Below are 13,537 nucleotides of genomic sequence, written 5' to 3'. Positions count from 1 at the left end.
GAACTTGGCATTTCTAAAAGATTTATTTATGGGGGCCGGCACTGCGGGCGTAGCGGGTAAAACTGCCACCTGCAGTGCCGGCATCCCATATGGTCACCGGTTCAAGTCCCGGCTGCTCCGCTTCCCATGTAGCTCTCTGCTATGGCCTGGGAAAGCAGTGGAAGATGGCCCAGGTGCTTGGACCCCTGCACCTGCGTGGGAAACCCAGAGGAAGCTCCTGGCTTTGGATCAGTGCAGCTCTGGCCATTGCAGCCATCTAGGAAGTGAAGCAGCAGATGGAAGGCCTCTCTCTCTCTCTCTCTCTCTCTCTCTCTCTCTCTAACTCTGCCTTTCAAATACATAAATAAATACTTATTTTTTACGTATTTGAAAGGCATAGGGACAGACACAGACAGAGTGAGAGATCTTCCATCTGCTGGTTCACTCCCCAGATGGCCAAAGCCAGGAGCCAGGAGCCAGGAGCTTCCTCCGGTCTCCCACGTGGCTGCAGGGGCCCAAGCACCTGGGCCATCCTCGGCTGCCTCCCCAGGAGCATCAGCAGGGAACTGGAAGGGAAGTGGAGCAGCGAGGACTGGAGCCGTCCGTGTGGGATGCCGGTGCTGTAAGCAGAGGCCCAACCTGCTGCACCCACAGTGGCCCCTGAACGTGGCACTCACAGCTCTGCCCGCAGTAGCAGCGCTGGCCGGAGCGGCAGGGTGGAGTCTGATTCCCAGTGTCTCAAACAAGCCTGACACGTGGGGGCCCAGCCCTTTGCTGAGGGCAGAAGCGAGTCCGTGCAGGTCTTGCTGGTCCGGGGTCACTGCTGGCACACATCCTGTAGAGCCGACGACGGCGAGGGGCACAGCCTTCTGGGGCTGGGCGTCTGGACTGCAGACACATGCGCAAGTCCCCCGTCTGTCACTGGTCAAGCAACACCCACTGGACAGGGCAGAGGAGCGCCCAGGCAGGCGGGGCGGGGGCTCTCTGGGCCCAGGGCTGCGGGAGTGCAGCCCGCACACCTGGGAGTTGTGCAGTTCTAGGGTGCATGTGTGAGCACACCCGCTCCAGGGCGCTTTCCTAACTTTCTAAAAACTGCACTGGGTCCTTCTTCCAGTTTAAGAAAAGTGTCCACGTGGGCTGGTGGGGGCCAGGGATTCAGGCACCTCCTGCGTCCCACGCGGGGCCAGGTCTGAGTCCCAGGCGCTCCGCTTCCGACCCAGCTCCCTGCTAATGCGCCTGGGAGAGCAGCAGCAGGTGGCCCGAGTCCTCGGGTCCCCACCACCCCCATGGAGACCCAGATGGAGCTCCTGGTTCCTGGCTTTGGCCTGGCCCAGCCCTGGCCACTGAGACCATTTGGGGAGTGAACCACCGAATGGACGACCGCTCTCTCTAACTCTGCCCTTCAAATAAATAAACAAATCCTTAAAAAATAGTTGTCCATGGGTCAAGAAAATTGTCTAGGGAGGCGTCCAGCAGGGAGGTGGACTCGGGGGGGCACTGGCACCTGCTGCTGAGGCGCCTGGGTGTGAGCCCCGCCCACCACACCCTGCAAACCACAGCTCTCTGCCTCCTGCGGCTCCGCGGCGCCCTGTGTGCAAGCTGGCCTTATCAGCCCGAGAGGTTTACACAGGTTCAGAACCGGCCGCGAGCAAAGTCCAGTCCCTGGTCCCTGTGCGTCCCTCCTGCACGAGCCCCACCCCACGCCGGCTCCCTCCCCTGAAGCCGGCCCGGAGCAGCTCTGCACGAGGTGACCTTGCCGCTGGCGGGCTTGCAGGCCGCTCCCGGGGGCCGGGAGCTGGAGCTGCCCCCGTTTTCAGGGCGGTCTCTGGGGGGGGTCTGGACGGCAGCCCACTGTCCCCAGTCTCCTCGCAGCTCCCAGACAAGGCAGCAGGAGCGCCCAGTGGGCCAGGCCCCCTCTCCTCGCTGGGCGTGGCTCATGCCCGAGCACCATTTGCCCACCGCACACAGCAGGGGCTGTGGTGAGGACGGGGAACACAGCGTGTGGAGCTGTAAGCTACCAGCAGGCAGCAGCCAGCAGTAGCGGTGTGCGTGAGTGCAGGCGTGTGTGCACGTGTGTGCGTGTTCACGTGCCCACAGACAGAGAGGCAGCCACAGGGCACCAGCAGGGTGGGTCGGCAGCCTGGAGACTCGGAGGAGCCGGCTGCGGGTCAGGCGAGGTCCTGACCTGAGTCCCTTCCCGCGGCAGCGGGGAGGGCGGTGCCCTTCCCTTCCTGCAAGCTCCGGCCGATGGGTGAGGCCGAGCCCGTGCAGAGGTCGACCCACCTCACGCAGGGGCCACCAAGTGAAGTGCTGATGTCACGGAAACCCCCAGAACAAAGTACCTGGGGCCACGGCCCAGCCACGGCCACCCAGATGAACCGTCACGGTGAGCTGTGCACGTCCCATTTCACAGGAGAGAAGGCTGAGGTGGCCGGAGCTCAGCGCCCAGGCTTCACGGCCAGGGACAGCGGCGGCCGGCACAGAGCCCGCCCCCGGAGGCAGGCACGGCGTGGGCAGAAGCGCGGGGTTCCTTCCACGGGGCCGGGGCCGCAGGGGCCTGGCAGCCAGGAAGGACGCCACCTGCTCGCCCACGAGCTGGAGCCGGGGCCGAGACCCTGCAGGCCCCATTGCTCCGCAGAGACCCTGGGGGCCAGGGGCTGCCTGGGATCCAGAATCAGGCCCTTCCCAAACGGTGGCCTAAACGGCTCTTAGAGCAAAACCCAGGGCAGCAGCAGGAAGCCCTGCCCCACAGCGAGAAGCCGCCAGGTGCCTGGCAGGGTGGCCCCGGGTCTGCCCCGAGTCCCTCCATCCCCTGCCAGGGACCGTGGGAGCACCGGCATGGGTGCAGGGATGGGGGAGGGGCCGTGTCTGGGCAGGACTGCAGCTAGGCCCGTGACTGTCCACACCGCAAATCACCTGCCACTGGCGTGTATGCCCTGGGGGGACACCCAAGACCAGCTCGTCGGAAGAGAAACAGGGGTGCCCGGGGGCTCGCTGGGTCGGCGCAGGGTCCTGCCTCTGTGAGGGGCTCCGGGACGCAGCCCCGCAAACCCAGGGCTGCTAAGGAGCAAGCACCCTGGTGCAAACCTAGAACCGCACTGAGACCAACGGCCAAGTTCTTCACAACCAGCCTGTGGCCACGGGCAGGGCGGGCCGGGGCTCCTGCGCCCCGCTAAGGCCGACGGCCAGGTCACAGAGGGCAGGGAGGATGGTGGGGCTGGGTCGGAGCTGCCTTCCGTGGTGGTCTCGCGAGCACAGCCCCCGGAAGCCCCGGGGGCCGTCATGGGTGAGGCTTGCGAGTGGGGGCAGCCAAGCCGCTGGGAGAGGGAGCCGCTTTCCCCTCCCGACCCTGACCCTGACCCTGACCCTGACCTAGGAGAGGCCCTGAGCTGCCAGAGGGGCTGCTCTCGGGGACGTCAGCTCCTGAGGCTTGGCCAGGGGTCAGGACCCCCACCGGCATCCGGTCTCCCTCTCTGGGAGGCCGAGTGGGAGGGCTTCCCTGGAAACTGCACCTCTGCTCTTTGCTCCAGCGGGGGGGGGGGGGGGCGCCTGTCTCTAGGGACAGGGAGGGGCGTGCAGGACTGCCCTGGGCTCCCTCACGGGGCTGCCCCTGCAGCCGCTGCCCCAGAGGCCGTCTGACCTGACCTTCGCCATCAGGGAATGGCTTCTCGCTCCTCACCGTGCGGGAGGGAGCGGACAGGTCCAGAGGCGTCCCTCGACGCCCAGCTGAGCACGCCCAGTCCTGGGAGGTGGGGCCGCCAGCGCGGCTGGGATCCTCACAGTCTGAGTCCTGGGCAGAGACAGCACTGCCTTGTCTCAGGGTTGCAAAGAACCAGCCAAATGAGCAGGACAGGCAGCTGAGAAGGGGGCGGGAGGCCTCCTCCTGACAGGCGGCCCCGAGCCCTGCGGGGAGACTCGGCACCTGTCACTCAACCCAGAGCCCGGGAGGAAATGCAGGGGGACCCGGCACCTGTCACTCACACCAGAGCCCGGGAGGAAATGCAGGGTGACCCGGCACCTGTCACTCACACCCAGAGCCCGGGAGGAAATGCAGGGCGACCCGGCACCTGTCACTCACACCCAGAGCCCGGGAGGAAGTGCAGGGGGACCCGGCACCTGTCACTCACACCCAGAGCCCGGGAGGAAGTGCAGGGGAACCCGGCACCTGTCACTCACACCTGAGCCCGGGAGGAAATGCAGGGTGACCCGGCACCTGTCACTCACACCAGAGCCCGGGAGGAAATGCAGGGGGACCCGGCACCTGTCACTCACACCAGAGCCCGGGAGGAAATGCAGGGGGACCCGGCACCTGTCACTCACACCAGAGCCCGGGAGGAAGTGCAGGGGGACCCGGCACCTGTCACTCACACCCAGAGCCCGGGAGGAAGTGCAGGGGGACCCGAACCTGTCACTCACACCCTGAGCCCGGGAGGAAGCGCAGGGGGACCCGGCACCTGTCACTCACACCCAGAGCCCGGGAGGAAGCGCAGGGGGACCCGGCACCTGTCACTCACACCTGAGCCCGGGAGGAAATGCAGGGTGACCCGGCACCTGTCACTCACACCAGAGCCCGGGAGGAAATGCAGGGGGACCCGGCACCTGTCACTCACACCAGAGCCCGGGAGGAAGTGCAGGGGGACCCGGCACCTGTCACTCACACCCAGAGCCCGGGAGGAAGTGCAGGGGGACCCGAACCTGTCACTCACACCCTGAGCCCGGGAGGAAATGCAGGGGGACCCGAACCTGTCACTCACACCCAGAGCCCGGGAGGAAATGCAGGGGGACCCGGCACCTGTCACTCACACCAGAGCCCGGGAGGAAATGCAGGGGGACCCGGCACCTGTCACTCACACCAGAGCCCGGGAGGAAGTGCAGGGGGACCCGGCACCTGTCACTCACACCCAGAGCCCGGGAGGAAGTGCAGGGGGACCCGAACCTGTCACTCACACCCTGAGCCCGGGAGGAAGCGCAGGGGGACCCGGCACCTGTCACTCACACCCAGAGCCCGGGAGGAAGTGCAGGGGGACCCGGCACCTGTCGCTCACACCCAGAGCCCGGGAGGAAGTGCAGGGGGACCCGGCACCTGTCACTCACACCCAGAGCCCGGGAGGAAATGCAGGGGGACCCGGCACCTGTCACTCACACCAGAGCCCGGGAGGAAGTGCAGGGCGACCCGGCACCTGTCACTCACACCAGAGCCCGGGAGGAAGCGCAGGGGGACCCGGCACCTGTCACTCACACCCAGAGCCCGGGAGGAAGTGCAGGGCGACCCGGCACCTGTCACTCACACCAGAGCCCGGGAGGAAATGCAGGGTGACCCGGCACCTGTCACTCACACCAGAGCCCGGGAGGAAATGCAGGGGGACCCGGCACCTGTCACTCAACCCAGAGGTGTGACAGTAGCGAGGGGTGACAGCAGGGAGGGGTGACAGCGGGGAGGGGCGATAATGGGGAGGGGTGACAGCGGGGTGAGAGGTGACAGCGGTGAGGGGTGACAGTGGCAGTGCTGAGGGGTGACAGCGGGGAGGGGTGACAGCAGGGAGGGGTGATAATGGGGAGGGGTGACAGCGGGGAGGGGTGACAGTGGCAGTGCTGAGGGGTGACAGCGGGGAGGGGTGACAGCGGGGGGTGGTGCCCTGCGGGCCAAGCCTTGGTGAGGGGCAGCAAACACGCTGAGCCCAACTTCCGTGTCCCGCGGAAGCTGGCGCAGAGAATGGCCAGACCCAGCACTGTAGCACAGCCAGGGAAAGAGGCCATGCCGACTGCTGTGGGAGAAGCCCGGCTGGGGCCTGGGGGCGACCCCGGAGACAGCGTGTCACCCACGCCTGTGCCGAGGGTGGTGGGAAAGCAGCAGGGTCCCCGCGGGCTGGGGGCTGGCAGCAGGCAAGGAGCCGCTGGGACACTCCCACAGCCCCGGCAGCTCCTGGACCGCCTGGGGTGCTGGGGCTGGGGACCCCCTCTCCCTGTGTCCCTGCCACAAGCCTCGCCTGCTGGCTATGTCCTGTCAGGCTCTCTGGACGCCCTGTGCCCTCTGACACTCAGCACTGGGGGAAACACTGAAAATGAGCTCATGCCTCGATTTCTAACTAAACATGATTCTCTGCCATTTACGGAAACTGGCTTCCATTTCCTGGCCAAAATGACTGCCGGGGCTCCTGCCCTCTCATACACATTCCAGGCAGCTGACAGTGACGCACGGTGACTTCTGTGCCAGAGGAGGCTGCCCTTTGTTGGCCTCTCCTGAAGCTGAGAGGAGACAGGGGCCTGGTGTCCCCGGGATCGGGGCTGCCTTCCCAAGCCCAGAACCACCCGCCCCGGCCTCCTCGTCCACACTGCAGGCTCCCGGGACCAGGGCCTCGTGGGCCGCGCTGTGGTGGGTGAGTCGGGACCTGGCTGAGGAGGAAAAGGCAGGTCTGGCTGACCGCACCACTGACCACACCGTGGCAGGCCTGGGGTCCACGCTGCCCACACCCACGGGTGACGCTCCGTGTGTGCTTACACCACAGAAAGGGGCCTGCAGGGACCTGGACACCCCTGGGCGCTCCACGTCCTGGTGGGTGCAGCTGCGGCATCGTTCACGGGTCTATGATTTTCTCATGTTACTGGGTTATCCTGTCAGATTTTCAAAGAATTTTCTATTTGAGAGGGTGAAGGGAGGGCGGTGGGGAGAGAGAGAGAGAGAGAGATTAGCTCCATCTGCTGTTCACACCCAAATTCCTGCCACAGCTGGGCTGGGGGTCTAGGACCTCCTGGGCTCCCACGCGGGCGCCTGGGACCCCGGACGTGCGCCACCACGGCTGCCTCCCCGCTGTGCCCGCGCGGGAAGCCGGAGCAGGCGACAGGCGCTGCAGGCCAGCAGTGGACCTGGGCGGCCGCACGCCCGCCTCTTGTCTTCTCTAACTGGAGGCCTCGCCACCCACCGAGCGCGGTCCCCTGCTGCTCCTGGGCCAGCGCTGCCCCCAGGGACCTGAGCTGTGTGTGAGGGGCTGGAGGGCAGGACTGGAGGAGGGAAGCCTGCGGGCAGCCCCAGGGCTCACACAGCAAAGCCCTGCCCTGCCCCGGCCGCCGGGGCCATTCCCCAGGTGTGGGAGGAATGCCCATTCCAGCCCAGAGAGCCCTCTGCCCCCACCCCCGCTTCTCAGAAGGGAGAGGGGGAGGGGAGACGGGGGTGCCTTCCCTAAGAAACCCCTCCACAGGCCAATCTGGGCACTTGATATGCAAATGAGATACCCGCCCACCCTCCCGGGACGAGCAGTGTCTGTCACAGCTGCTCCGTGTGCCCGTGTGACACCTGCCCTGCAGGGGACGAGCAGTGTCTGATACAGAGGTGTCCCCGTGCACTGCTGACAGGTGACAGAGACGTCCCCATGCACTGCTGACAGGTGACAGAGGCGTCCCCGTGCCCTGCTCTGACAGGTTGTGGGGAGCAACTCGGACTAGACTAAGTTACTGGAATTAAGACTTATTCTATGCATCTGCTCTCCCACAATATGGCGCTGGGAGAGGAGGAAACAGCTTCTACACAGCTGCCTCCAGTTCAACCAATAAACTGTAGGACCTGCTCCTGATTGGAGGAGAGCAGCGTGCTCGGCGTGTGGGTAGCAGAGTTGGGATTGGTGGAAGAGGACTATAAAGGAGGAGAGAGACAACATGCACCAGGAACATCTATCTGAAGGAACACCTGTGCAGCCCCCGAGAGAGCCGGCCGGCGGTGTGCCGCTCCCCTGCAGAAGTGGGGAATGTGGCAGGGGGAACCGCCCTTCCACGGAGGTGGAAGGGACTGTAGCCAACCCGGGAAGAACCAGCAGCAAACCCGGGGAGGGCCGAGCAGACAAAAGAACAGCGCAGGGTCCTGTGTCGTTCCTCCGCGAAGAGGGGGAGTGACACAGGTGACAGAGGCATCCCCGTGCACTGCTCTGACAGGTGACAGAGGGGTCCCCATGCCCTGCTGACAGGTGACAGAGGGGTCCCCGTGCCCTGCTCTGACAGGTGACAGAGGCGTCCCCGTGCACTGCTGACAGGTGACAGAGGCGTCCCCATGCACTGCTCTGACAGGTGACAGACATGTCCCCGTGCCCTGCTGACAGGTGACAGTGGTGGCCTTATGCAAGGGCTGCAGACCCAGCCTCACCAGGGAGCACTACCTGCCTCGTCCTGTTTGTTCCGGGGAATCACACTTCCAAGCTTTTTCCAAGTCATTTAGTTCCTCTAGGAATGAAATCCCACCACTCGCAGCATCATGGACACAACTGGAGAACATCACATTGAGTGAAACAGCCAGACACCCAAAGACAGGTACTGCGTGTTCTCCCTTGTTTGTGGGAGCTAAAATTTAAGAACAAAGAAAAAAAGAAGCAAACGAAAGAAGTGCCAGTGTGGACCAGTAGTGCTGCACAGTTCCGTCAGACTGCGCTTCATACGCTGTCCTAGCAGGAAGAGCTTCCCACTGCGGGGCAGGCACGTGGCGGAGCAGGTAAAGCCACTGCCGGGGATGCGGGAACCCGCTGTGGGCGCCGGTTCAAGTCCTGGCTGCCCCACTTCCAGCTCAGCTCCTTGCTAATGGCCCTGGGAAAGAAGTTGGAGGACGGCTCAAATGCTTGAGCCCCTGAACCCATATGGGAGACCTGAATGGAGTTCCTGGGTCCTGGCTTTGGTGTGGCCCAGCTCTGGCCATTGTGGCCATTTGGGGAGTGAACCAGCAGATGGAAGATTGCTCTCTCTCTCTGCCTTCTCGAACTCAGCCTTTGAAATAATTAATCTTTAGAAACCTGTTATCCTGCGACAGTTTCATGGGTCCGCGGTGATCGCAAAGCCTCCTGTATGTGGGTGGGACGGGCATCTTCACGGCTGACTGCTGCCGGCAGCCCCAGCTTCGTTCTGGCCACACTAGGGCCGTCTTACATTTACCTGTACAACTATGAATTTAATGGAGCGTTAAGCCCTTGGCTGTACTGTAAATTTAAAATGTCTCAAAGACTAAAAAAAAAAGAAAAGAAAGAAAGAAAGAAATGAAGGGAAGAAGGAAGACGAGGAGAGGGAGGGAGCTGGCAGGCAGGAAGGGGCACCGTCATATTCTGAGAATTCTACCTGTGAACCACCCTGAGTCTCTTCTGGTTGTGTTAATCTCACCTTAACACGACAGCGATAAAGGATGACAGTACAAATGTTTTAAGTGATTAAGTCAGCAATGTGTCTTCTACTTATGGGAGAGGAAATGTGTGTGGGAAAGAGCAGGGCACCTCCCCCAGGGGCTGGTCCACTGCCTCCCTGAACCCGGCCAGGTCTGCACGTTGGGGTGCGGCCGAAGACTTGTGCTCTCACTGCTGCCCCCTGGTGTGCACTGGCAGAACCTGCGCCTGGGAGCAGAGCTGGGACCCAGCCCAGGCCTTGGATGGGGGGGGGGTCTCCAGTGGTGTCCCAGCCTCAGTGCAAAGCACCCCATTCTTCTCCGGCCGTCTGGACAGAAATGTGCTTGTCTTGGGGGTCATCGCACTCACGGGGCACTTGCCACGGGCCGGCTCTGCGTGTCCGCGTCAACCCAGCAATGGGGGTGCAGACCCTCAGCCCACTCAGCCCTGACACGGGCAGGGGGCGCACCCGGCACAAAGGCCACAGGTCCATGCCCTTGACCATCACCCCGTGCTGTGCACAGGACCAGGGACACCGAGGCTCGGGTTTATCCCTTCTGGTTTCAGTGGTCACTCGTGGCCTCCGTGGGTGGGGACCCAGGGGCGGAGTTATTTAAAAGACTTGGAAGAAACCTGAACCCACACTATTAAGCGTTAGATGCTTGTCTGAAGGGCTGCACGCTAGGACCCCAACCCTAGGGCGCCCGGAAATGCAAAGCTGTAGGGGTGCACCACGGGGGTGGGGCGGGGCACATGTGGGGATCCCCGAACCTCCTGCTCAGCTGTGCTGTGAACCTAAAACCTCTCCAAAAACAACTCTTGCAAACCTGACAGGGCTGCGTAAGGCACCAGGAGGCGGGCGCAGCGCCGAGTCCCTGCGGCCCGAGGCACTCCCAGCCTCCCGGAACTCTCTGAGGGGCACAGCTGCCCCCTCCCCCACCGAGGCTGAGCCCTGTGGAAGCCCCACCCGCTGCCCCCTACAGCAATGGTCTGCGCTCCCACGGGGCCGTGGAGGTGGCGCCGCAGCCCAGCCCCAGCCCGGCTGCCCTCTGCCATGGCTCTCCCCAGGGTCGATCCAGACGGCAGCCACGCCAGCGGGGCCGGAGCGCTCCCCTCGGCGCATTTCTGGAAGCCTGGCCTTCGAGGCAGCAAGCGGGAGAGGCGGGCAGGAGCAAGGCCACACAGGGGCCCAGTGACGGCCTCGGCTCGTGCCACGAGGGCTGCGTGCCCCCACGCGGAAGGCGTGCCCTGGGCAGGGAACGAGTACGCGTGCGTCTCTCGGGAGCCTGCTGCGAGGCGGAAACACAGTCACGTCAGTTCAGTGCTGGCCACGGCCGCGCAGCGGACACTAGGGACCTGCCAGGAGCTCACCCTCTCTGCTGGGTCTGCGGGGCTGGACCACTGGGTGTCTGGGACGGGCAGCTGCTAACCCAGGCGGGGTTCCGAGGCCCACGGCAGGCGCTGGGCAGTCGCGCGGGGCCGGCCGTGGGTGGGGCAGGAGGGCGCTGGACTGGGCGTGCGGAGCGCAAATCAGAGGCCCGGGAGAGCACGCGCCCTGCTCAGGGCTGTAAGCGACGCATCCGAGGCGCCCCCACGCGTCCGAGGCGCCCCCAGGCCCCGCCAGGCCCGCCTCCAAGTGCGGTAATTGGGTTGTTTCTGCCCTCGCTGCCGTCAACGTGGGACCCTGGGGTTTCTGTGCGTGCCTGGCTGGGGCAGGACTGCCCGGGAGCCGGGCGCAGGCAGGGCAGACGCAGAATCACGCTCTCGGCTCGCTGCGGCGCGGGGCAGGACGGCCGGCAATGCTGCGAGTCAGAGCAGCAGGGCCGCGCCAAGTCACAGCACAGACGCTTAGTGACATGAACTGCGCGAAGCCTCGGAGTGTGTCACCTCCTGACTGCTTTGCACTCGCACCCGCTGCCGTCTGCAGAGGAGACGCTGCCGCCTCGGCACCACTGGGCCCTTCCTCCCGGCTTCACCCCGGGGTGGGCCCGGCAGAGACGGACAGCAAGTGTGCAGGGGCAGCGCCTGCCGCCTCCCCGCGTGCCGCGTGCCCCCGAGGGTGAGGCGGGCGGGCGTGTGGACAGGGGTGCCGGTCCTGCCGCTTCCCGGGACCCCACTCGGGCGACTCACCCCTGCTTCATTCCCCTTGTGAGCGCAGAGGCTCCAGGCGGGGCTGCGGGCAGGACACGGGGTGGGGGGGGGCAGGTGTGTGGAAAATGCCGGAAGGCGGCCCGGGCACCCTTGAAGCCCTCCGCCGCGTTTGGCCGACACCTGAGGAGGCCGGTGCTTCGCAGGTCCGCCGGCGGCCTCTAGTGGCTGCTCCCTCTCCAGGGCGCCTCTCGTGGCTGTGTGGTGCTCCCTCTCCAGGGCGCCACCCACCTGGAGTCCTCCAGGGGAAGCTCGCGAGGGCAGGACCGGCTCTGCCCCCTGGGCTGACGTCGGCCCACCTGCTCTCACTGCCTCCCTGCTGAAGGGAGCCCCCCGGGCGGGGCTGTCCTGCTGGGGTCACTCCCGGGCTGTGGACGGCTGGGTCAGCCTCTAAGTCCCCCGAGCCAGCCCCTCACCTGTGCGAGGAGGCCGAGACTAGACCCCCGTGCTGCGAGTCAGCTGCAATGGATGATTTACCACCACTGATTCCAAGGCAAGCCGCCGGCACCTGAGAAGTTGTAACAGCTCACTTGTAATTAAGCAAGCTAAAGTACCTAAAACATAATTCGTTACAACACCATCAGCAGTCACAGAAACACCTCTGCAAAGCCCGGGTCCCATGGCCACTCGGTGGGCGGTCCCTCCGGCAGGCTGGCCTGGTGGGCCTGGGCTCCGGCCTACGGTGGAAGCGGCCCATCGCCCTGTGCCCGTGGGACCCCTCGCGCTCTCTGGCTGTTTCCTGTGTGGTCCTGCGGCTCGCATGAGGCCACGGTGACTGGGACTGTCTCTTTAACACTTGGGGATGTCTGCTGCTGGGGACGGCCCCGAGACTGAAGTCGCCATTCATGGGTTCCACCCAGGCTCCACACGCGCGGGCCTGCAGGTCACTTCAAGGAACACTGCTGACCACACTGGACGCGGAGCCAAGTGCCACACCGTGAGCCTCTGTGCCGGCCCGAGCAGCCTGGTCCTCTGCGGCCGCTGTGTGCTCCACAGCGCCCCTTGTGGTGAACCCAGTGCAGCGTTTGCCTCTCCCCACGGTGTTCTTGGTGCTCCGGGGGAGTTCTGGACACACAGCAGTGGATTTCCAAATGTGAGACGCAAACCAAGCAAGCCCCCGGGCAAGGAGGCTGCTGGGACCCTGGGGGACAAAGGGTTATCTCCCGTGATCCAGAGCGAAACAGAAACGTTGACAACTTTGCTTCCATCGAGTCAGGGCCGCCGGCACATCGGAAGCCAGCACCCTTGTGTCTCTGGCGTCCGCCACACTGCACATGCAAACCTGCACAGCAGGGGAGCACGCTGGGCACAGGCCTCTCGTCCGGCTGAGCAATCTCAGGTTCGTGAACTCACCCTGGGCCACGCAGCTCAGGTCTGGGGACTCCAGAGTGTGCCCCTGCACCTGGCGTGGTGCTGGCCGTGGTGCTCAGGAGCACCTGTTTGTGCGTGGCCATGGCCCACCGCCACGTGCCACCCGTTGTGAGCTACTCGTGGCCCCCGCCACAGCTGTGTTCTCCGTCTGCTGGAACAGCCCCGCCAGCCTTTCTCTGCACGCCCAGGCAGCAGGACTCTGGCCACGTGCCATCCACCATGGCTGTGCCTGGGAAAACCTGAGGCCCTGGACTTTCCCCCTGGGGAGCGCCCCTGACCCGAGGGACACAGGCAACGCCTCCTGCGGCAGGGGCAGCAGCCCCCATGGGGCGGGGCTTCCGCCTGGGCCCACACTGTGCACGCAGGACCCACGGCCGCCTGGGTCAGGTCCCGCTATGTGCAAGGTCCTGTCTCCCTCCACCCCTCCCCCTCTTCCTGGCCACCACAGGCCACTGTGGAGCTGGGCATCCGAGTGCTGGGGCAGGGCACGGTGCTGGCTGCTCTTGGGGTGTGGGGATGTGGGCAGGTGACTTGGCCGGGCTGCCAGGGTACCACAGGCACAGGCACCTGCCGACAGCTCCCACCCATGCCCCCACCATCCCCACATCCACTCCCATGCCCATCTGAGCACTGCAGGGGCAGGCTCTCAGCCTCCTGGTACTGCAAGGTACTGCAGGGAAGGAGCATTCCCGCGGCCACCAGTCCCCACTGGTTCCCACAGGTTCTGAGAGCTTGCGTGTGCAGCACTCACTAAGCTAAGACACTCTGTCCTCACAAGCCCCAGAGAAAGACCAACTGTCACCGCTTCCGGGCAGCCACCTCGGAAGCCAGCACGGGGAGGCCCAGTTCTCACTTCCTCAACACCCGCAGGGTAGCAGGTGTCAGGATTCTAACTGCGGGAGGGAGGTGCT

The sequence above is a fragment of the Oryctolagus cuniculus genome, chromosome 14, assembly GCF_964237555.1.
Source record: "Oryctolagus cuniculus chromosome 14, mOryCun1.1, whole genome shotgun sequence".
Classification (NCBI taxonomy): Eukaryota; Metazoa; Chordata; class Mammalia; order Lagomorpha; family Leporidae; genus Oryctolagus; species Oryctolagus cuniculus.
Note: the sequence above shows the minus strand (reverse complement) of the source record.